Source organism: Triturus cristatus, chromosome 8, assembly GCF_964204655.1.
Source record: "Triturus cristatus chromosome 8, aTriCri1.1, whole genome shotgun sequence".
Lineage (NCBI taxonomy): Eukaryota > Metazoa > Chordata > Amphibia > Caudata > Salamandridae > Triturus > Triturus cristatus.
The window spans coordinates 696,630,727-696,654,430 of record NC_140591.1 but is presented as its reverse complement, the minus strand read 5'-3'; the positions used below and the strand labels follow the sequence as shown (position 1 = coordinate 696,654,430).

The 23,704-nt window shown below is 44.8% G+C and overlaps 1 protein-coding gene across 6 annotated transcripts in view; it reads right to left on the bottom strand.

The window, feature by feature from the left end:
• FARP1 (FERM, ARH/RhoGEF and pleckstrin domain protein 1) overlaps positions 1–23,704 on the bottom strand; it is a 581,296-nt gene that overhangs the window by 175,661 nt on the left and 381,931 nt on the right. The gene's annotated exons all lie outside the window — the stretch shown is intronic.

Below are 23,704 nucleotides of genomic sequence, written 5' to 3'. Positions count from 1 at the left end.
TCAGTCCACTTGATTTGTTAACCCATCCTGTTGCTTAAGATGTAAAATAATTTTGGAGTTGTTATATCTAGCATTCAGGATTCAGAAGATTTTCCACCATGTATATAAGGAGAATTTGGGTATGCAGGTTCAGAGCGGGATGTGAGATTTATATTGAATAAAGCACTAAGTACAGTTTGTGACATAATATTACAGGCAAAAGAGAAACACAACTACATCACTTGCCACATATTACTGGAAAGCAGTGAGAAGTGAAATGCATGTTTTTACGTATTTGTAAGCAACTAAGCCCATTTCTCATTCATTCTCTTCCAAAAGAGTGCCTTCTGAGAGATGTGCTGCTCTGCAAACCGCATCTAAAACCTGTGAAGTTACTGAGAGAGCTTTCAAAAGCATACCTGGCAGAAAAGATTTTATCACTACTTAGAACATTGGAATGTTCAGATATCCATTGAAGACAATATTGATATTTGTATTGAATAGTTTGTAAAGCACTCGATTGCCCAAGGACGTTTTGGTGCTAGCATCAGAAGAGATTTAAGTAAAACAAGCCTGTATAGATGACCAGGAAGAGATATTATAGGGGAGGGCCTGTGAAAAAAGGCAGGTTGTAAATTGTTTCTTGAACTGCATAAGAGTAGGTTGGGTTTTGTGGTGCAAATACAACTTGGTCCACAATTTAATTAAGTGGGTGTACACTTTGCAGCGCATAAAAAATCATTCAGTGCAACTTGTCTCCGCATGTGAACAAGGGTTTTCAAGCCCGAAACGCGTCATGGTTTGCTGAGAAATGGTCGTAATGGTCGAATAAATATTCTTGCCTGAAGACTCCTGTGGTCCGTCTCTCCTTCTTCGCCGCCCGTTCGGAGGTTGTGGGAGTTCCTACATTTCATTATTGTTACGGAAGTTGGTTTGCTTCTGTTGACGGACCCTCTCCCCGGAAGTTGGCTGCCGCTTTTCAAACTGAACGTTGCTGGTATCCGTTGTGGAACTTTGGCGGTTGCCCCCTATTGAAGCCGGAGATTACTTTCATCCACGAAGAGAACGTCAAACATCTGAGTCGGAGGACCCGTTGATGACTGACTCCATGTGGTGAGTGAATCGGCATTATAATAGGAGGGGAGATACTATTTCCAGGCTTCACTTATTTCAAGTAGTCTTTTTTCATACATTTGACTACACGACCGACATTTTACTTTCCATCGCTCAGCATGTTTGCGGACACCGTCCGTGAGCGGGAAGCAGCTGCTGATGAGGTATTCGGAAATACACACTCTGCGTTCACGAGTGCACCTGGTCCCTCTAGTGGACCCATCCATGAAGAACCCAATGTAAAGACTCTGTTAAAAAATTTGGAAAGAAATATGAAATTGGAAATCACCAAATGGTGGGAGCACAAATCATTAACCAAATACGCCGAGGTGGGTCGAGTGCCTAGAGGACTCCGAATTTTACTCGCCCCCAGCTTTGACAAACCCAATCCATGCATGTTAAAAGAATGGGGAGAGAGCAACCTCGCCGCCTCTATGAATTTAGTCCACATTTTGATCAAATATGCAGCTATTGATCGCACAGCAGTGCTAGAGGAAATTGACAGAATAAATGCAGAACTTGACAAAATAGAGGAATCTGATTTCATGAAAAAGAACAAGGAAGCTATCAAAGAAAGGCTACGTAAGCATGAAGATAAAATCAAATCCAGAAAAGCTCATAAATTCATACGCGACGAAACCGACTACAACAATGGGCAAATCTTTACTTTTGCACGGAAGTACAACAGTATCAAGCGACAAGAATACAGCAAAAAGAGCAAAGCTAATTCCGGCAAACCGACACCTAATTTGGCTCCAGACTGTAATAATGACACCAGCGAGGAAATTTCCAGCATCGATACAGCCTCACTCACAAGTGACTCCAGCTCAGAACTAGTAACTAGACAGGCACAACCAAGATTAAATCTGGAGGAAGAGCTTGATTTTTTAGTAGAGGAAAGACTGCAAACTCTGAGACCGAGGCAACAAAGGAGGCCAACAGAAAAAGAAAAAACAAAAGAAGACGTGACAGGCGAAAAAGCCACAAACAAAAATCAAAAAAAGAAAAAAACGCAGTGGCACAAGAAGTAACCAATGTCGACAACTCCATTGTCAATTTATCTTCAGTGACACTCACTAAAGCTGAAGAACAATTATTGATGCTTGGATTAAATTTTTGCCCGGGCCAAAATTTCAATTATGCCTCCACCCGTATTGACGTTTTCTGCTTTATTAGGAAATTAAAGCTAAAAAAGTTTTTTGCAATGAAAAACAAAAATAAAAACAAAAATGATTTTGAGAATGTCAATACTGTCAATGACGACACCACATTAACTGTTGCCGATATTCCTCTGTTACTAACTGTACATGACCTTGATGAGGCCACTGATGAGGCCACTGAATCACCTTCCTCTGAATTGGATATAGACATGAACACACAAAATAGATTGCGTAAGATCAACCTAATACAGAAGGGGGCAGGTCTAAGCCCATTCAAACCCAAATCCAACTTTATTCCACTCATGCCCAAAGACGCTGTAGATGTCTTCCATGACTGTGTCGTTGAGGATATCAAGAAATTACATCTTCAAGCACAAAGCAAGAAAAAGAATAACAGAAAAGCTCATTATAAACAACTGGATTATGTCAATCTTATGTCCAAGCTAGGCGAAAACAATGAGATAATAATTAAAAAATCGGATAAAGGAGGCAATGTGGTCATCTGGCCTAAATCTGACTATGTGAATGAAGCAAACAAACAGCTTAACAACTTAAATTGTTATGAAAGATCTACTCATAAAGAATATATCAAGGCCAATGAAACTCTATACAAACTTTTAGCGCAATACAGAAGGGAAGGACTAATTTCCTTTGATGAATTTAAATTCCTCCACAACGAGTTTCCCGTCCTGCCTATATTATATCTTATTCCTAAAATTCACAAAGGTATTTTTCCAGTGCCAGGGAGACCGATTATCTCTGCTATCAAGAGTGTTTCCGAACAAGTGGGACAATACATCGATTATTTTTTACAGGACATGGTCAAGGCACTACCAAGTTATGTACAAGACACCGGAGATTTCTTGTTAAAAACGAAAGACTTAACTTGGTCTGATGACATGTTATTAATGACTCTAGACATCGAGTCTTTATATACAAGCATAGATCATACAACTGGCTTGTCTGCAGTTAAGTATTTTTTGGACAAGAGATCATGCGAACTGTATCAACACAACAAAGTTATTCTCAATCTTATTGACTGGTGCCTTAACAACAACTTCTTTTTATTTGGAAAGGAATTGTTTAAACAACTTCGCGGAGTAGCGATGGGAGCCTGTTTCTCCCCCAGCTACGCATGTTTACATGTTGGCTGGTGGGAGGAACAGGTTCTGAAACTAACACATAGGGCATATTTCAATAATCATGTGGCTTGTTACTTAAGATATATTGATGACATCTTTATATTGTGGCAGGGTGAAGAAAGAGAAGCTTTAAATTTCATAGAAGCGATCAATCATAATTCCATGAACCTTTATTTCACATCTCATATAGACAAGGCCAGCATTGAGTTTTTAGACGTCAGAGTCTACATTCTAAACAATCAAATTGAAATGACCCTATTCAGGAAACCCACCGCTGGTAATGTCACACTCCATGCTAAAAGTGCCCATCCCAAACATCTCATCGCCAGTATTCCTTACGGTGAAATCTTAAGACTCAAAAGAATTTGCAGTCAAGAATCTGATTTTGACACCTGTCTGAAGAATACCATTATTAGATTAAAGGCGAGGGGCTATTCTAACACTATTTTTGATAATGCCATGACAAAAGCCAATGCTCGGCCTAGATTGAGTTTATTCAAGTCCACTCAGTGTCCAGCCCCAATAACTGAGATGGTTACACAGAATCTACCAGAGAATGAATCAGGACCCCGATTGATTACCACCTTTAGTAGAGAAGAAAGGAAAATAAGATCCATTGTCAAAAGGCATTGGCCTATCATTCTGACCGATGCTGTACTCCGTACCAGAGTACCGGCTACTCCCATGGTCACCTTCAGGAGAGCCAAAAGCATGGGAACTTGTCTTGATATAAGCAGCCCTGAAATCAGACAGAAAGCTATGTGGTTAAAATCTGCCCCTGGTTTCCGTAAATGCTCTTCTTGTAGAGCTTGTAAGTTTGGCATTAATAAAACTCACTACCTCACCCCTTTTAGCACTAAAGAAGTAGCTATCACATGGAGCTTCTCCTGTAGAACTGACTTTGCTGTGTATATCCTGACTTGCACCTGCGGCCTTAATTACATTGGTAGTACGAAGCTGCAGGTGCATGTTAGGATTTTACAACATCTGAGAGCCATCTTACACAATGATCCTGCGTATCCGGTGGCACGCCATTTCAATTCAACTCACAACAGTGATGTCAACTGCCTTAAATATTATGTAATAGCAGCTATTCCCAAACCCCAAAGGGGCGGCAATAGGGAACTTTTACTAAGGCAGTTAGAAACTCGTAAGATCTTAGAGTTTGACAGCAAATGGCCTAATGGCCTCAATAATACCGAGGACATGCATAACTTTGTTTAATGATGTCTTGATTTGATGACTTAACCTTTGAGAGATTACATATGTATAAATCTCAATAATCTCCTTGTTTCATTCCACCCCTTACATAATGAGCCTCGTTTGTGTACATATCTTTGTACATACATATATATATTTTGATATTTATATTTATATTTATTTTTATTTCTTGCTTTGGGCTTTGTGTACTATACATCTTCTTGGGTGGTTATCTCTTGCACTACGCACTTTAGCTATCTGGTCACAGCGCAGATTTTTCCCTATACCTCTGCTGTCATATATATAATATACATTATTCTATGACTTATCAGCACTCTCCAGTAAGATGATGGAATCTTAGAAATGAAATTTATATGATTTTAACAATAACTATCAGGACTGTATTTTTTATTGTTATTAATATTTATTCATTCCTATTTTAATCTTACTGTTTTGTTATATTTGCACATATTCCCTAATATTTTGCACATTCGCACGGTTTTGCACAATCATTGAAAATGCTGCTATGTACCTTTTTGCATTGGTACAGATTTTGAGTGTCCTTATATGATGATATTATACGGTATATGGTTTTAATGGCATTGTTTTATTTTTCTTGTCGGTTGGGTGTTTTTTAAGGATTTATCCTGTTATGCCAACACTCAAATACTTAAACAAGTTCAGTCACGTGTATAAGCTTTATGCTGGCTGCCTATTACAATGTTTATCATTACATTTCCGTACTTCAGATTGCATGAAATACCAACTATACGTATTTTACATTTGTATAACGTTTTCTATAATCATCGTGCAATTTGACTCCACTGTTTCTCAGAGCATCACACGAAGTCTGTTTTCCTGGTCTAGTAGCACGTGATCAGGAAGTGGGTGTACACTTTGCAGCGCATAAAAAATCATTCAGTGCAACTTGTCTCCGCATGTGAACAAGGGCTTTCGAGCCCGAAACGAGTCATGGTTTGCTGAGAAATGGTCGTAATGGTCGAATAAATATTCTTGCCTGAAGACTCCTGTGGTCCGTCTCTCCTCCTTCGCAGCCCGTTCGGAGGTTGTGGGAGTTCCTACATTATATATATATATATATATATATATATATATATATATATATATATATATATATGCAAAACAAAGTCTCCAAGCCCAAGGAGCCCCCGACCCTTCAGGGTGGCCTCGCGGAACAGTGAGCATGGAGCAGCTCACCAACACACGCCGTGACCAAACAAAGATGCGAGGCCCATCACGGAGATAAAAGCATTTATTTCGAAGACAGCAGCACTAATCTTCCATCACCTTACGCGTTTCGGCTGTCGCCTTGCTCACAGGTAAGAAGTTAACAAATGCAAAGTGCGTTGTGCTTGCTTTTTTAAACAAAATGTCACATGACCAGGCATTCGAAATACTAGCCCCATAATGCATTGTACAGTTCGTAAGTTCATTACACATGGAATCATGATTGATCCTCAAACAGCGTTATTTCAGCATTTTTTTTCTTTGGTACCTGCATCATTTTAGTGGAAATAAAGTCTCGCAGCCATGTGTTTTTTCCAATTATATGCAAGTGCTCACATTCAGCATAGGTCTTCGAATTTGCATGTCTCTCCGAGCGGTCAGAGCACGGGATGTTCTCCTATCCGACTCCCTTCCACACAGTCTGCTCTTTTTGCTTTCGTAGCATTTCCTGATTAGGTAGGGCGACTGCAGTGGGTCATGCTCCCGATTTAAATGCAAAACAAAGTCTCCAAGCCCAAGGAGCCCCCGACCCTTCAGGGTGGCCTCGCGGAACAGTGAGCATGGAGCAGCTCACCAACACACGCCGTGACCAAACAAAGATGCAAGGCCCATCACGGAGATAAAAGCATTTATTTCGAAGACAGCAGCACTAATCTTCCATCACCTTACGCGTTTCGGCTGTCGCCTTGCTCACAGGTAAGAAGTTAACAAATGCAAAGTGCGTTGTGCTTGCTTTTTTAAACAAAATGTCACATGACCAGGCATTCGAAATACTAGCCCCATAATGCATTGTACAGTTCGTAAGTTCATTACACATGGAATCATGATTGATCCTCAAACAGCGTTATTTCAGCATTTTTTTTTCTTTGGTACCTGCATCATTTTAGTGGAAATAAAGTCTCGCAGCCATGTGTTTTTTCCAATTATATGCAAGTGCTCACATTCAGCATAGGTCTTCGAATTTGCATGTCTCTCCGAGCGGTCAGAGCACGGGATGTTCTCCCATCCGACTCCCTTCCACACAGTCTGCTCTTTTTGCTTTCGTAGCATTTCCTGATTAGGTAGGGCGACTGCAGTGGGTCATGCTCCCGATTTAAATGCAAAACAAAGTCTCCAAGCCCAAGGAGCCCCCGACCCTTCAGGGTGGCCTCGCGGAACAGTGAGCATGGAGCAGCTCACCAACACACGCCGTGACCAAACAAAGATGCGAGGCCCATCACGGAGATAAAAGCATTTATTTCAAAGACAGCAGCACTAATCTTCCATCACCTTATGCGTTTCGGCTGTCGCCTTGCTCACAGGTAAGAAGTTAACAAATGCAAAGTGCGTTGTGCTTGCTTTTTTAAACAAAATGTCACATGACCAGGCATTCGAAATACTAGCCCCATAATGCATTGTACAGTTCGTAAGTTCATTACACATGGAATCATGATTGATCCTCAAACAGCGTTATTTCAGCATTTTTTTTCTTTGGTACCTGCATCATTTTAGTGGAAATAAAGTCTCGCAGCCATGTGTTTTTTCCAATTATATGCAAGTGCTCACATTCAGCATAGGTCTTCGAATTTGCATGTCTCTCCGAGCGGTCAGAGCACGGGATGTTCTCCCATCCGACTCCCTTCCACACAGTCTGCTCTTTTTGCTTTCGTAGCATTTCCTGATTAGGTAGGGCGACTGCAGTGGGTCATGCTCCCGATTTAAATGCATATACATATACATACATACATACACACACACACACACACACACACACACACATATGTAGTGAAATTATAGTTAGGTGAAAAATTTCAGAGACAATGTAATGTTTTAAACTAAAAAAAAAAAAAGGGAAAAAACACTGAAATGCAATAGTTATAGTTCTGTCCAGTAACGATAACTCAAGCCCTAGGGTAACTATAGCAGACGCCCAAGCCATGATGCACAGTGTTGTCATCAATTATGTTATTTTTAATGTTGCAGTGATGTTATCAATCATGTCATGGAACATGTCATGAGTGATGTAGCATGTGGTGAAATTAGCAGTGGATGGTGAGGGCAACAGTTAGTTATCTTAGGGCAACAAATTCTTTGAAAACACAAACGGTTAAAGTGACGTTATAGTTAGGCATCATATTATCTTAATTTGCATTAAAAAAACATTAGAAATTCACTGACAAAAAATAAAGGTTAAAGGGACATTATAGTTAGGTGAAAATGTCACTTGAAACATACCATTTTAAACAAACAAAACCACTGTAATTCAACAGTTACAGTTATCTAAAGTAACTATAACTCGTGCGCTAAGGTAGCTATAACTTGTACTATAAGGTAAATATAACTCCCGCACTAGCCACACACTGCTAATTCCCCACATAATACATCACTCATGACATCTTCTGTGACATCGCTGATAATATTACTGCAACATCTACATTGCCATCACTGACGACAACACTGTGCAAGGTGGGGCGTAAGTTATAGTTACCTTAGAGCACGAGTTATAGTTACTTGAGATAAGTCTAACTAGCGAATTTCAGTGGTTTTGTTAATTTAAAACTGTATATTTTAAATTAGATTTTCACTGATCTATAATATCCCTTTCACCTTTCTTTTTTAGTGATAAATATATTTAGCTTTCTATACATAAATATATATATATTTGTATTTATTTTTTAAACAAATCCGGTTACATTATTAGCAATGAGACATATGAAGATGGATGGGGAGTAGTATTCTTGAAATCCTTAAATTATGCATGACTTGACCTGCAGAGTAGTTACTAATGCTCTGCTGCATTCTGGCTGGGTTGATTGAGTCACTCCAGGGCCCAGAGGCCATAAGGGCTCAAAGAACTCGGAGTATTGCTCTATTTTATCAACCAAACAGTAGATGGTCCTGCAGCTGAACGACTGTGTACAGAAAATGATACAAGGCTATCCGCTATGTAGAACAAGCATTGGCAAAATTAAATCTTTGGGAAAAAACCAATGGCTAACAGCAAAAGTATTTTTCTGGTCTCCAAAAAGTACAAACTACCCTGGTACACCCGCCAATGAAGGGAACTACCTTGTGTATGGATGTACTCCTCTTGCAAGGGCAACATGCCGTAAATCACAGTGAATTGTTACTGATTCCTTGTATATGAGCTTAGACAAACAATTCGAAGTTCACGTGAATTATTTCACATCACTTGTGACTTATTTCATGCACATGTAGATTAAACCATTCATTAATGTCATAAGATGGATAACACATCATTCAGTATGCCATGCTTATGAAAACATAACAAAATGATGAACATACAAAGAAACAAACACCAATACAATTGTAAGTGTCCTACAAGTGTCACACACAGGCAGGACCTCTGGAACTGTCAATGGTCCGCCTGTGATCAACGTGCTAAATATGGACTGGCTGTTTGTAGGACACTTACAATTGAATTGGCGTTTATGTTTCTTTATATGTTCATAATTTATGTGTTTTCGTTGTAATGTTGAATTTTATTATGTTTTCATAAGCATGGCATACTGAATGATGTGTTATCCATCTTATGACATTAATGAATGGTTTAATCTATATGTGCATGAAATAAGTCACAAGTGGTGTGAAATAAATCACATGAACTTAAAATTGTTTGTCTAAGCTCATATACGAGGAATCAGTAACAACCTATCTGGCAGAGCTTAATTTGTGCCGGTGCTTTCCGGTGCTTAGCACCGGCACTTATTTGACAGGGCCGGGTCTACAGTACGCATCGGCTGCGCAAGTCACATTTATTTTTTAATTTAACTTACTACTGTACTCTCGTGCATCCGCTGCGTGTTTTTCACATCTGCTGAGTGGGTCACAACGCCGGTGGTTAAAAGTGTTGCTGTGGGACTTAGACACTTTTTTTTAAAACATAATTTTATTAGTTTACCAAGTTTGCACAGTTCGTACATTGGTGTGACATTACATAATAACTCGTACACTGAACTTGCACTGTAAAATAGCTTCTTGTCCGCTTCCCATAGCTGTTCCCGGCTCCTACAATTGTCTACCATAATGCACGATTCGGCAAATAATATATACACAACAATAATAACATTCCCTCCCCCCTCCCCAGTCTCCCTGGGTCCTTGCAGATCTCTCCTCATCCTGTTCAGTCTGTCTCCATCGGTTTCCCTCATCATACACATTTCTTACCGCTTTGTACTGGTCTGCCCGTGTCTCGGTCTCAGCCACTACCCTACGTGCTGTCGTTTGTGGCAGGATAATCTACATCTAAAGCTCGCCCCGCTTCCAGCAGAGCATCCCATTCTGTTGCTATAGGAGTCCTCCTTAACCCTCTCGCTTCCTCCCGCCTCAGTGCTGCACTGTCTGCACTCCCCCATCTCACCATCTCAGTATGCCATGCATAGATTGTAGGCGGCGTTTTTGATTTCCATCTCTTGGTAATTGCTCGCACTGCCAATAAAAGTGCTAGGTTCACAAACCTGTTCAGCACTTTATATTTTGAGGTCCCCACCCTTAATCCCAGGATACAGCTCTCTATTGTAGCCGGCCCTTCTCTGTGTGTAATCTCCGCCATATGGCGTCTAATCGAATCCCAGTATCCTCCAAGTCTATGACAGGACCATACCATATGTATGAGATCCGCTCCTTCTATTCGACATCTAGGGCAATGATGTTCTGTATTTGGGTACATCTTGTCTAATCGATGCGGTGTAAGGTATGCCCTATGTAAGAGCATGGTTTGGATGAACTTGAACCTTGCATTCCGTGATACCTTCTTCGGGTGTTCCACTAACCTCTCCCATTCCCTGTCCTCTAAGGCTCTGCCTATGTCACCCTCCCATGCTGTGCGCAGCGGCAGCAGATCTATTTGTGTATGAGAGCGCAGCCCTACATACAGCCATTTAATGAGGTGTCGGCCCCTCCCCATATAGTAAAGTGTTTTAACCAGATCATTCGTGTCTGGCTCTTGTCTCTGCGGGGCCCACTGTGTCCTGACATACTGTAATAGTGCTGCGTATAAGAGATATAAATGATCCGGAGCCCCGGTTTCTCGTACGAAATTATCGTGATCCATTAACATCCCGTCTCTAAAAAGATCCGCCACCGTGCTGACCGCCACATCCAACCAAGGCGTCAGCCTGCGCGTCGTCAAGCATCCATCTTGTAAAGGTACACCAAGCAGGGGTATGTTCCCCGCATATGCAGGGGTTGTTCCAGTGTACTTCAGGGCTGCCCTCCAGCATCGGTGGGACTTAGACACTTAGCCTGCTGCAGAGGAAATTCAATATTTAGAAATACATTTAAATATCTAACTGTTTTGATGGCGGCACACTGCGCGCCAGGGCGGTCTTAGCCACGTGCCTGTGGGCGGGCCGCAGCGCCGGAGGACACGGATTTGGGCTGGATTTTGGTTATATTGGGGTAGGGGCTGTGCGGCAATGTGCGCAGATTTCTTTCACATTGCCCCGCCCCAGCATAACCACCGCTGCGCGCAGCAGCTCACCAAGAGTCATCTCGTTCCAGCCGGCCCGACCCCGCCGACCGTGGCGTTGCGGGCATCGATCAGCTAGTAAGTAGCAGTGCTGTGTCTGGTAGTAGTAAGCAGCTCAAGGCCTAGACTGAGACTGCTTTGTGGGGAAAAAATGAATAAATTAAGCATGCTATGTAAAGCGCTCCAATACCTTCGGGTCGAGTTCGCGCTATGTAAATATGCAACCAAAGAGGGATTTACGGGAGAGAATGTTCTCTGGCACGTGTGCTTTCAAATTTCTATTGTTGGGCCTCACGAAAAACCTTGCAAACGTTTTGGGTAGTTCGCAAAAACTCTGGCAGGCTGCGGCCACAAATATGAAAACTGTACGAAGAAGCCTTCACTGAGTGGAAAGAGTTGCCGGGATCGGGTTAAGTGTCTCGGGGTCGACTATCCTGTGATTCTGGGCAAATCACTTAATCTCCCCGCGCCTTCCAAAAAATTAATCTTTTCTGGTGAAATGTAACTGGTGCTAATGTAAAGCACATACCTTCGGGTCGAGTTCGCGCTATGTAAATATGCAACCAAAGAGGGATTTACGGGAGAGAGTGTTCTCTGGCACGTTCGCTTTCAAATTACTATTGTTGGGCCTCACGAAAAACCTTGCAAACGTTTTGGGTAGTTTGCAAAAACTCTGGCAGGCTGCGGCCACAAATGTGAAAACTGTAGGAAGAAGCCTTCACTGAGTGGAAAGAGTTGCCGGGATCGGGTTACGAGTCTCGGGGTCAACTATCCTGTGATTCTGGGCAAATCACTTAATCTCCCCTCGCCTTCCAAAAAATGAATCTTTTCTGGTGAAATGTAACTGCTGCTAATGTAAAGCACTACAATAACTTCGGGGCAAGTTTGCACTATACAAAACCGCAAAAAAAGGGCCACTTGGCCACACGAAGTCTGAGAGCATCCAGCAGTAGTCTATGGGTTTTCAAATTTAGCACCCCAACGAAATATAGAGCAAAACCAAACCTATATGTGCCGTGACAGGAGAAAAACGTTTTATTCAAATTGGGCCATCTTACGTCTGCAGAAAAAAGTGCAAAAATATACATAGAGAGATATCATGGCGGATATAGAAGAGGGTGGTGGGAAGCTACGCATTTCTACTGATGGTGGTAAACTCTGCTTGCCCATATATGGGCAAGGGAAGCTATGCATTTCTATTGGTGGTGGCAAGCTCGGCGTTAGTGTTCTTGCTCGTGTATGGGTTAGGGGAATTTCAGGTGTCACCAGAGTTACCTTAGATCAATAATTGTAGTTCCTGCTAGACTGGTGAATGTTACTAGAATATGTTAGCTTGGGTTTGGTTCTTGGGTGTCCCACCCATCTCCCCTTCTAGGGTGAATATTGCAAGAATTACTTCCGGAATATTTCCTTCTATCACTTCTTCTGTTGATCTCTTTTTGAGAACACAAGTTGGCTGAAAGTCTCTTCGGTGTATTGGGGAGCGTAGGTATGTATGGATGTTTTTGGGAGAAACTTTGAAGGAGCTATAGACATGCCCTGATGTCTTTACATTTGGTTAAAGGATGTTTTTATCGAGGCACGACAAACTCTCAAAATCAAATCCTCTGACCCATAGCCCTACATAATAATATAATCCCAAAGTAAAAAACAAATGCATCAATCTCTTTCTTATCTCCCCATCCTGAAACACATAAGCCGCCCGGACCTCTCCTGACTCTAATGCTCCCTCTCCTGTCCAGCAACACATCTCATGCACCTTCACACACCTCTGGACCATCCTGCTCCTGACAGTCTCCTGGCCTTGTATCTCTTCACTGCCCTTGTCAGTGTTTACCTTCCTTGGCTAACCAGCCTGCGACCACACGTGACTGCTGAAAGGACAGGGCTGTTTTCCGATCTACTGGTCTATACCTCCTGAACCTCCATGTAACTCTATTTAGCCTGAGGGTTTAAAACAGGCTGCAGCGGTATTGGTGCTTTTGAGTTAATTCCTTGTGTTTGAGATGGAAGGCATGTTGGATGTGAGTGAAGTTAGCTGTGCAGAGCTGGTACAGTGCTATGTGGCCCAGCTTCCCTGGATGGCAAGGAGGTGCCATCACAGTAGGGCCTTCAGGGCAGTGAAAACTGGTTCCCTATGAGGGGGGCTTGAGGTTTGAAGTGGATGGAGTAGAATGACTAGTTCTACTGTCCCATCTGAGGTCTGCACAAGGATCCTACCTTCAGGAAAATGCCAGGGTAGTTCCTGTTTTAACCCTCAACTCCCCATCCCCCCAACCCCTCTGAAGGCACCCATGCTCATGGGGTTGAGTCAGACCCGGTTGAGCCCTCTGCTTACAGCTGCAAATTGTTGCTGGCTTGAGTGAGCTGCCAGGACCTTTCTATGCTCTAGAGTTGTAAAGCCCTCCCCCCCCCCTCATAGCAATGCTGTTGACTGGCTGCAGGCAGGGTATTTAAATGTAGGGTGCCTGGAACCTTAGTGCCAGTGCTTAATTTGAGCCGGTTGTTTCCAGTGCTCAGCACTGCAGTTAATCACCAACACCTGCACTTTTCCTGAGCACCAGTCAATTCTGAAGTCGGTAGCTCTGGCCAATGTGCCACATCCTCTCCCCACTTTCATGGTTAGCAGTTGAATCTGTTTTTAGCGGCGCTAACAGGAGAAATGAGCTGGAGCAAGCTGCCTCCTAATGAGAGCCCCTGCATTATGGAGTTAAGTTGTTTACAAATTAACCACTGATTACATCTGACTTTTAGCAGTGCCAGTTGAGGATGTGGGAGGAGCTAATATAGTGGGTGGAGCCGGTGGAGGAAATGGGTGGAGCCGAAGAAAAGTAGGTGTGGCCTCCCAAAAACATTTGAGCACCTGCACTTCATATTTTACAAATTAAGCACTGCTATCTGGTCAATGTTTTGTTGCATAATATTGGAGTGGTTCAGGCCAGGTAGTGACAGGACCCAAGCCTCTCTTGTTTTTCCTGTAACTCACAGTGAAGTCAGTCAATGGCTGAAGTGGGCTAACATTTCCAATTGATGCATGCTGGAGTGGGTGGAAGAAATATGTGAATGACACAATCAAAGACTAATGGATTAATTTTGGCTGAAAACCTCTAAAAGTAACTATAATATGCATACCTGTAGTAAATTCAAAAGATCTTGGATAACACAGACCTAAAAAAGGCATCAGTCTGGCATTGGCTGCTATCCACGCCTTTGAGAAGTCGAGAGAAGGGAATTAAAAAAGTAAGGAAGGCAGGCAAAAAAGAAAGGAAGGCAGACAAAAAGGAAGGAATGAAGGAAGGCAGATAAAAAGGAAGGAAGGAAGGAAGGGAGGGAGGGAGGAAGGAAGGAAGGAAGGAAGGAAGACAGAGGGAGGGGGAAATAGAAGGAATGCAGGCAAAAAGGAAGAAACGGGGAAAGTAGTACAAAACGGAATAAGCCAAGAAAAAAGAAGAGAAATCAAAAAAGAATGCAAACAAGAAAGATAAAGGTGAAGAATCGCTACCAATTACTCAGAAACAGTGATAAGGGACATTAATGGCCACACTCTGACTGGCATTTCACGAAAAGCTCAAACACATGTCTAGATCACCTCCAGTGAACCCACAGATGGCGGAGTTCACTCAATTAAAAACATAAAAGCAGCCAGAAGAAAAGGAACAGTGCACAGCTTTCCCAAGCGATGCAGGGGGCTTTCTTCGCTATAACATGTGTTGCTGAGAAAAGCATTTGAATGAATAAAAGACTAAAAGTGAAGGTCAATATTATTGAGCCAATCAAGAATGCATTTTTTGAGCACCAATGTTTGTTTTAAGAAGTAAAAGTTATTGAAATGCACAGTAATCACACAAAGAGGAGGGTGAGTCAACAAAGTGACCAGGGTGAACTGAGCCAAAGCACAGTCAAGGATCTGTGTTGGCGGCTCAGGGAGCCTGTGCACAAGCTGAGCCATGAAAGTGTTTGGCATGTAATTTGTGGAAAAAACACTTAATTTGAAAATATGATTAAGTATTTTTAAAATTAGAAATAAGTGACGTTTAATATGCAAAAGTGTTTCACCTTAGTAAACGTCAGATTACATCACTGCACTGAGAAACATTTATTAAAAGTTACAGTTTTTAGTTTTTGAACTTGAACGTAGAAACATTCATGCTCCACTCCAATCCCATCCCCCCACCCCGAACCTCTGGACGATAATTCCACTGGTAAACTAAGAGACAAGTCAGTTGTCATGTGCACCCTCTATAGGGCCGTGACTTTTTATGACAGATGAAGCAACATTATACTCTTAAATTAAACACGAGATATTTGCCTAGGATCACACATTTAGATCAAAAGGGGAAACTGGGATTGATCCCAGGTTTCTGGATCCACATTGTGCAATTCATCTACTAGGTGGGCATCTCTTTCCTGCTCACGCTTTACATCAAAGGTTAATTCTTTTCTTAAATTCTTGGCCAATGAGGTTAGAGCTTGGGTGGGAGGTAGAAGACCCATGAAAACTTGACTCACTTTGAGCTTGAGGGTTCAAGATTAACGCATTCAAAGACAGTCAGGAATCTGGCTCAAACCTTCAGTGGCAAGCTCCTCTCTACTCATGCACAATACAAGACCTGCTCTGGTCACTTTACAACTTTTAGCGCATTTTCCCCTAAATAGTACCAGGTGGAAATTTGATTTTGTATAGGATTAGGTTAGGCATGACAGTATCAAATCAGGGACATTAAGAACTTAAACACAAACCCAGACCAAAGTTTTTACAAATCTTTTACCAAGAACTGAACCTCCAGAGTGAAACTATTGATTCGTATACAACACCTCATCAAGCACAGACCTGACATTAGCATGTAATAATTTAATTAATGCATCTTAAGCTCATCAGATTGGTAACAGGCACCTTGGTGTCATTCACTAGTGAACTTTTTTGTTTGAAGTAGAAACAAAAGGAAGATAAATATTGAACTCTTACTTGTTGAGGGAGACAGAAATATCACAATACTTAAAGAAAGCACATGCACAAATTCTTAAAATAACTGTTTGGTCCGTCAAAAGGCTTTCTACCCTATGGCTGGAGGCCATATTAGAAGGGTTTACTGAGAGGAAATATCAAAGCCTAACCCTCAAGGAAGAACACAAAGGACATGGATCTGGGAATCTGAAAGGCTTCTAATAATATGGATCTACATGGATCTTTACATGAGAAGTTGGATAAGGAGGCCACTGGGGATCATCAGATTTTAAATATTTGGACACTACAAGACACAGTAGAGAACATTTCTATTCAACTTAAACAAGAACATGTAAATGTGGGGAAGAATTATGGGTTGGCACTGGCTAGAGGAAGCTGGAAAAGGCCATAGAGAAGGTACACAAGAGCAAAGTTCAGTGATGGTAGGCTAGGGGTGTAGGATCTATTGAAGATCTCGGAAAGGTCTTTCCATCCAACCACATGTGAGGAACAGAAGCCTCGTGTGGTCAGATGGAAAAAAAGGGATCATATCTGGATACCATCTCTCAAGGGGCCAGTAGGCAGAAATGAGGATCCTCTTTACTCTGCACTACTTAAGCATGGGAACTAAAAGAAAGGCATAAAGAAATGTCTTTGACTGAAGTATCTAAAGGACCCTGCACTGTTTAAAGAGATGCTGTAAATATAAATGTGGATTATTGGCATGTTAAATATTTCTTCTAGGTTGAATACATCTATGACTGACAGTTAACCAACATGTGGGGCAGCCCTTGCAATAACATTGTTTAACACATACCATCTGACATTCAGAAACTACCATGAAGGTGACAGCAGAGTTGTGCTGACCACAGATGGCTTTTTATCCCAGACCCATGTCCTCTGAAGCTGTTGGTCTTCCAAATATTTCTGTACGAATCTCATGTGCAGTTGGTGTTTTGTACAAAAGATGCATAAGGCTAGGTAAGTCAGGAGAGACTATTCTTTTCTGGCTGTTGTGTGAAATGCCATTAGCAGACAGTGGCACTGTATAGAAGGCAGTCAACCCTCTTACAAAAGATTTAGGTAGATGTCTCCTCCATTTCTTTATCTTCATTCTCAAGAGATGTAAAGGAGCCGAAGCTTGTACCTTCAAACAGAATCCAGTGAAAATATAGACTGCAAAAAATATGAGTGCTAAAATAATGATTCAAAAACGTAACCTTCAGAAATCAGGACCACAAATGAAGACTTGCAAACATGTCAACACGCACGACTTGTCACAAAATATGCTTGTGCTAGAGCTTGAACAGTAAAAGTAACCAAGTCTGACTGATCCTTGGACAAAAGTGATTTTGGTTGCGTTTGGGGAATCTTTTTTTCACTTTTGGTTTTTTTTAAAGGTCTTTATTTTTGCATGGGCATTGTTTGTGTAGTCTGCATTTTCACACCAAGTTCAAACAAACTGCTTATAAACCCACACTCTTCACTTTATTGCACCCGACTACAGGACAGTCTCGTACAGTAAAGAACTCCTTAATTACATCAGAACACCCCCGCCTACTTACAGCTTTCACCCCTTGTTAGACCTGTCAGCCCTTTGGGTGGTCCCTCCTCATCATTATTTATTTTGTCCCACTTTTGCCTCAAACCCTGTTTGAATTTTTCCTTTTTGGGAACCACCAGACTTTTTCGTGTTGCTACAGATTCAGGGAGCCATTTTATCTACCCCTGAAACTTCTGTCTGAGGGCCTGGAGCACAAAATGGTGGCCACCTGTGACATCACCAGCATCCACTGGAACCTACCAGCACCTTCCAGAACATTCCAGGAGCTTCCAGAACCCTGTGACCGTTGGAGGCGGTTTAGAATGTTGGGAGGATAAGAGAGGCAGTTGGCAGTTGGAGCTGGCAGTTGGCACCTGACTGGTGAAGAGAGAGGAGCACAACAGTGAAGGAGGAAGGAGTGAAGCAGCAGGGGTGGAAACTTGTGCCTGGAGTGGGGTCCATAAACCCACCCTTGATACTTGTCCCTACTGATGGATCCCAGCCTATAGCCCTGTGTGGGAAGAAGACAGAAGAAACTTATCCTAAGGACCTGGACAGCAGGAACAGGCCTTAGAACCAAGAAAACAGCAAGATTCTGACCTGAGAACTGGTTTCCCTGGAGCCTGGCGTCGAGTAGCCGAAGACCTGGAGCCCGAGGTGGAGAAGCGGCGCTGACTGAGGTAGCAGACGTCGTACCCGGAGCCGCCTGAGGTCGTAAGAGGGCGCCGGCGGAGGTCGAGAGGAATACCAAGGGTCGAGAAGGAGGTGAACCGAGGTCGAGTGAGCGGCGTCATCGGAAGGGTGAAGTCCGCCCTCCGGAGTCGTCGGAGACCGAGGTAGAGGAGCACCGGAGGTCGGGAGTGAGGATCGCACTCCGGAGTCGCCCGGAACCTGTGAGGAAGAGCACCGGAGGTCGGGGGTGAGGATCGCACCCCGGAGTCGCCGGAAGTCGACAGCGAGGCCAGGCCGGCCGACGTCATCGGAGCCGAGAGCGCCATCGGACCGGAGCCGCCCGAAGTCGACATCGTGAAGAGACTGCCCGACGCCGTCGAATCGGAGGTCGAGATCGAACCGAGGCCACCGACATCGGACCGGAACCGCCTACCGGCGTCGACAAAGAACTGACACTGTGCCGAGGCCGCCGAGACCGAACCGGAACCGCCTCACGGCGTCGACACGACTCCAGCGGCGTCGGAACATCAGAAAAGGGCAGTAAGTGGAGTAGAGGGCGCCTAAGGCCCTGTGGAGACCTGAGAGACTACTCTAAGGGGCTAGGGAGGTGCTGAAACCCATCTGACTGTGCCTGGGGTGAACTGGGACTAACCTAGAGAGGTTGTGTGGAGAGGAAAGCCAGGGTATTGGAATTCCCCCCTTTGATCTACCTCAGTTTAGGCCTCAGCCTTTGCCTCAGCCAGGGAGTAGAACCCCCCAAGCCTTCCACACCCTACAAGCTGTGCCTGGGCCAAATCAGCCCTTAAGAATTGAAGTGTCATCTGATTCATGAGTGTGGCCGTATACTTCTAATTACTTATTGGGGATACTGTATTTATTAAGTTCTTATCTATTTATTGCTGCACTATATTTATAGGTCCACAGGACTTGTTGGTGTACAGTATTTATTGGTACAGTATTTATTACCTCAAAGTATTTAATTGTCTGTATATATTGCACTTGTATTTATGCCCTGTTATTTATGATCACCCCTATTTATTTCAGCAAACAGCAAATATTTATTTGACCTGCTCTATTTAAAAAGTTTGTATATTGTGATTGTTATTTATTTATCTAATCAGCAACTAAGAGAAAAAGAAGATAAAGACAGAATATTTTCATAATTTTTACGGTGTAGAGTCGTTTTTGGAACGGATGCACGCATGGTTATTGTATGGGTATATTGTATGCTTAGCACTGTGCCTGTTTCCTGACCACTCGAGCCAAGCTACCACAGTGTGTTCGGGGAGTCCACCACCACCCTGCGGAGTGGGAGTGGGCTGTTTCCAACATAAATTGGTGTTCAGTGGTGGGATCGAGCTGTGCCTACGTATACTCAACAATAACTGTGGGTAGTCCATAGGCCTACACCGGGAGTTTTCTCAAAGCGGCCTTCCTAATTGTGGGATTTTGTTTTTTCCAAATTTACTCTGGTGGTGGGAGGAGGTATTATTAAAGGTACCCCCCTACATTGCTACTGCACAAAACCTGTCCTCTAACCTGAGTGGGCAAGATGGAGTTTGTACTAGAGAATCTAGAAACGTACACTGTGGCCCAACTCAGGGAGTTTTGCCAGCGGGAGGGGGTGTACTGTCCCCCAGGAGCAAAGAAGGGTGCACTCCAAACCAGCTTAAGGGCTTGGGGGGAGGCACGCCGAGAAAGCAAGGCTGAGGAGGAAGACAGGGATGGAGAGCCTGACCCCGAGGGGGCTGAGATGTACCAACCTGAGGTGGGGAACCTGTCAGCAGGGCCCAGGACACTTTCTAGGAAGGGCAGCACTGTCTCTAGCGGGGGCTTATCCAGCGTGGAGTTAGCAGATCGGAGAGAGAAAAGACAGCTCACATGGGATTTAGCAAAGCTGGAGAAGGAGAAGGAGGAACAGAGGTTGGCTCATGAGACGGAGAAAGAGAGGATGGCTCATGAGATAAGACTGAAAGAGATAGAGCTTCAGATCTTAAGAATTGGGGCACCAACTGTTCCTAATGGTGGCAGCAAAGACCAAGAAATCACCAGGGAATCCAAACCTTACCTGCCAAAGGACATAGTAGCTAGCTATGGGGCGGGTGACGACATCGCCAAGTGGCTAGCAGCCTATGAGGTCTCGTTGAGGGCCCATGGGGTTCCAGTGAAGTATTGGGGAGGAGGATTGTATAGGTACATGCCTCCAGCTGGTAGGGATGCTTTATTGGCCCTCGAAGAGGATGAGCAGACCCACTACCCCACCATGAAACTGGCGCTCATCAGAAAGTTTGGACTAACACCTGAAAAGTACAGACAGAAGTTCAGGGGTAGTCACAAACTGGGCACACAGAATTGGGTGGACTTCCTGGACTATGCAAAGAAGGCACTGGAAGGTTGGATTCAGGGCAGTGAAGTAAGGAACTACGAGGAGCTGTTTGACCTGGTACTGAAGGAACACCTACTCGAGAAATGTTTCCCTGAACTGCGGCAACACCTGGTGGATAGCAAGCTGACCAGCCCCCGGAAGCTTGCTGAGGAGGCGGACATTTGGGCCAGTACCCGGGTGTCCACAAGGGGGACTGGAGGGGATACTCAAAAGGCCGGACAGGGCGCCCCCCAGAAGAAAGAGGGAGGGGAAAAGAAAAAGGAGTTCTCCAAAGGCCCCCAAAATAACTTCCAAGGGAAGGGAACAGGATTCACCTCTAAGGCTAACCCACCCAGAAACCCTAATCCTGGCCAGAGTCAGCAGCCAAGGGTTGTCCATTGTTACGAGTGCGGTGGCGTTGGACACTACAAAGGAGATCCGAAGTGTCAGAAACGATCACCCCCTCCCACTGGAGGAAAGCCCCCCGGAGTAGCTAGTGTAGTGCTCGGGGAGGAGATGCCCTTAACTAAGGGAAGGGAGTGGGCGGGTGTCACTCTAGTGTCCCTGGGAGAACGGGAGATGGTTCCTAAGATCCAGGTGCCCGCAAATACCGCAAAGTATGGGCAGTGGATCACCATCAACGGCCAAAGAGGGGAGGCTCTGAGAGACACAGGAGCCAGTATGACTATGGTGCGTAGCCAGCTGGTGTCTCCAGAGCAGGTAATTCCCGATGTACTCCACCCAGCCGCGATGGCTGACGGCAGAACAGGCCACTATCCCGTGGCCGAGGTTCCCTTTGAATGGGGGGGGGTTGCAGGTTCACTTCGAGTTGCCGTAAGCCCTGCCGTGCCAGTCGATTGTCTGCTGGGCAATGACATGGAGCACAACGCTTGGAAGGAGGTGGAATACCGGACTCACACCGAGATGCTGGGTACACCTGACTGGGCCTGTGTTAGCACAAGGTCCGAGACTACCCGAAGAGGGAGTTCATTTCGGCTGGAGCCTGGAACAAAGGCCCAGCCAGCTGCCAGTCAAGGGAAGAACCGAGGACAGGAGGAGCCTGCCTCGGCGTCTCCACCCCGTAGGACGGATAGGCCACCGGAGGTGGTGGGCCAGGAGTCTGCGGAGGGGGACGTTACCAACCTGGAGGACTTACCCATCCCGGCCGAGTGGCACGTGGAGGGAGGCCCGTCCAGGGAGGAATTCTGCCAGGGCCAGAGGGAGTGCCCTACCCTTGAGGGGCTGAGGCGACAGGCCGAAGCCCAGGCAGCAGGGAACGTTGAAGGGAACTACAGTGTTTACTGGGAGGATGGCCTCCTCTACAGTGAACCCAAGGCACCCCTACATGGATCGTCACGAGCCTTGGTAGTTCCTCAACGTTATCGAGCCTTCCTTTTGGAGTTGGCTCACGAGATACCATTGGCAGGACACCTGGGGCAAGACAAGACCTTCGCCCGTCTTGTCCCACACTTTTATTGGCCTCAGATGAAAGTGTCGTCCGATACCTATTGCCGGACATGTGTGTCTTGCCAAGCCAGTGGGAAAACAGGGGTGAAGCTGAAAGCTCCCCTGGAACCACTTCCTGTCGTTAGCACCCCCTTTGAAAGGGTGGGCATCGACATTGTGGGTCCATTAGATCCACCAACTACAGCTGGTCACAGGTTTATCCTGGTTCTGGTGGATCATGCCACACGGTACCCAGAGGCAATACCTCTGAGGACCATAACAGCACCTGTTGTGGCAAGGGCCCTGATGGGAATCTTTACCCGAGTGGGTTTTCCCAAGGAAGTTGTGTCCGACAGGGGGACCAACTTCATGTCAGCATATATGCGGGCAATGTGGAAGGAGTGTGGAGTGACCTACCGGTTCACAACTCCTTACCACCCCCAGACCAATGGTCTGGTGGAGAGGTTTAACAAAACCTTAAAAGGCATGATCAGAAGTCTGCCTGAAAGCCTGCGGAGGAAATGGGACGTCCTCCTACCCTGTTTACTCTTTTCTTACAGGGAAGTGCCACAGAAGGGAGTGGGCTTCAGCCCCTTCGAGCTTCTGTATGGGCACCCTGTACGTGGACCTCTTAACCTGGTGAGAGACGGATGGGAAAGAACTCCCAGAAAGCTTCCCCAGGATGTGGTGAGCTACATGCTGGCCTTCCGGAGCCAAATGGCTAAGTTGTGGAAGCAAGCTTCTGACAACTTGGAAGCCAGCCAAGCAGTAATGAAGGCGTGGTATGACCACAACGCTCACCCGGTGGAGTTGGAGCCTGGCCAGAAGGTGTGGGTGATCGAACCAGGAGAGCTTAGTGCCCTCCAGGATCGCTGGTCAGGACCCTTTGAGGTGTTGGAGAAGAAGGGTAAGGCTACCTACTTGGTGGACCTGAAGACCCCTCGTCAGCCCCTGCGGGTGCTGCATGCCAACCGCCTCAAACCCCACCACGAGAGGCCCGAAGTCATCTTGATGATGGTGACTGACGGAGGAGAGGACGTGGAAAGCGAGCCTCTCCCTGATCTGTTTGCGTCTCAGGAAAAGGATGGGTCGGTGGAGGGAGTGATTCTCTCCCCATCTCTAACTCCTGAACAGCAGGAGGACTGTCGCCAGGCCCTGGGGCAGTACTCTGCGTTGTTCTCCCTTGTCCCGGGTAGGACTCACCTGTGCGTCCATGACGTGGACACAGGAGACAGCCCACCTGTGAAGTCCAAGATCTACCGGATGTCAGACAAGGTGAAGGCCAGCATTCATAGTGAAGTCACTAAGATGCTGGAGCTAGGAGTGATTGAACCTTCCAGCAGCCCCTGGTCCAGTCCGGTGGTGTTAGTACCGAAAGCTGCATCACCGGGTGCCCAACCAGAACTGAGGTTCTGTGTGGA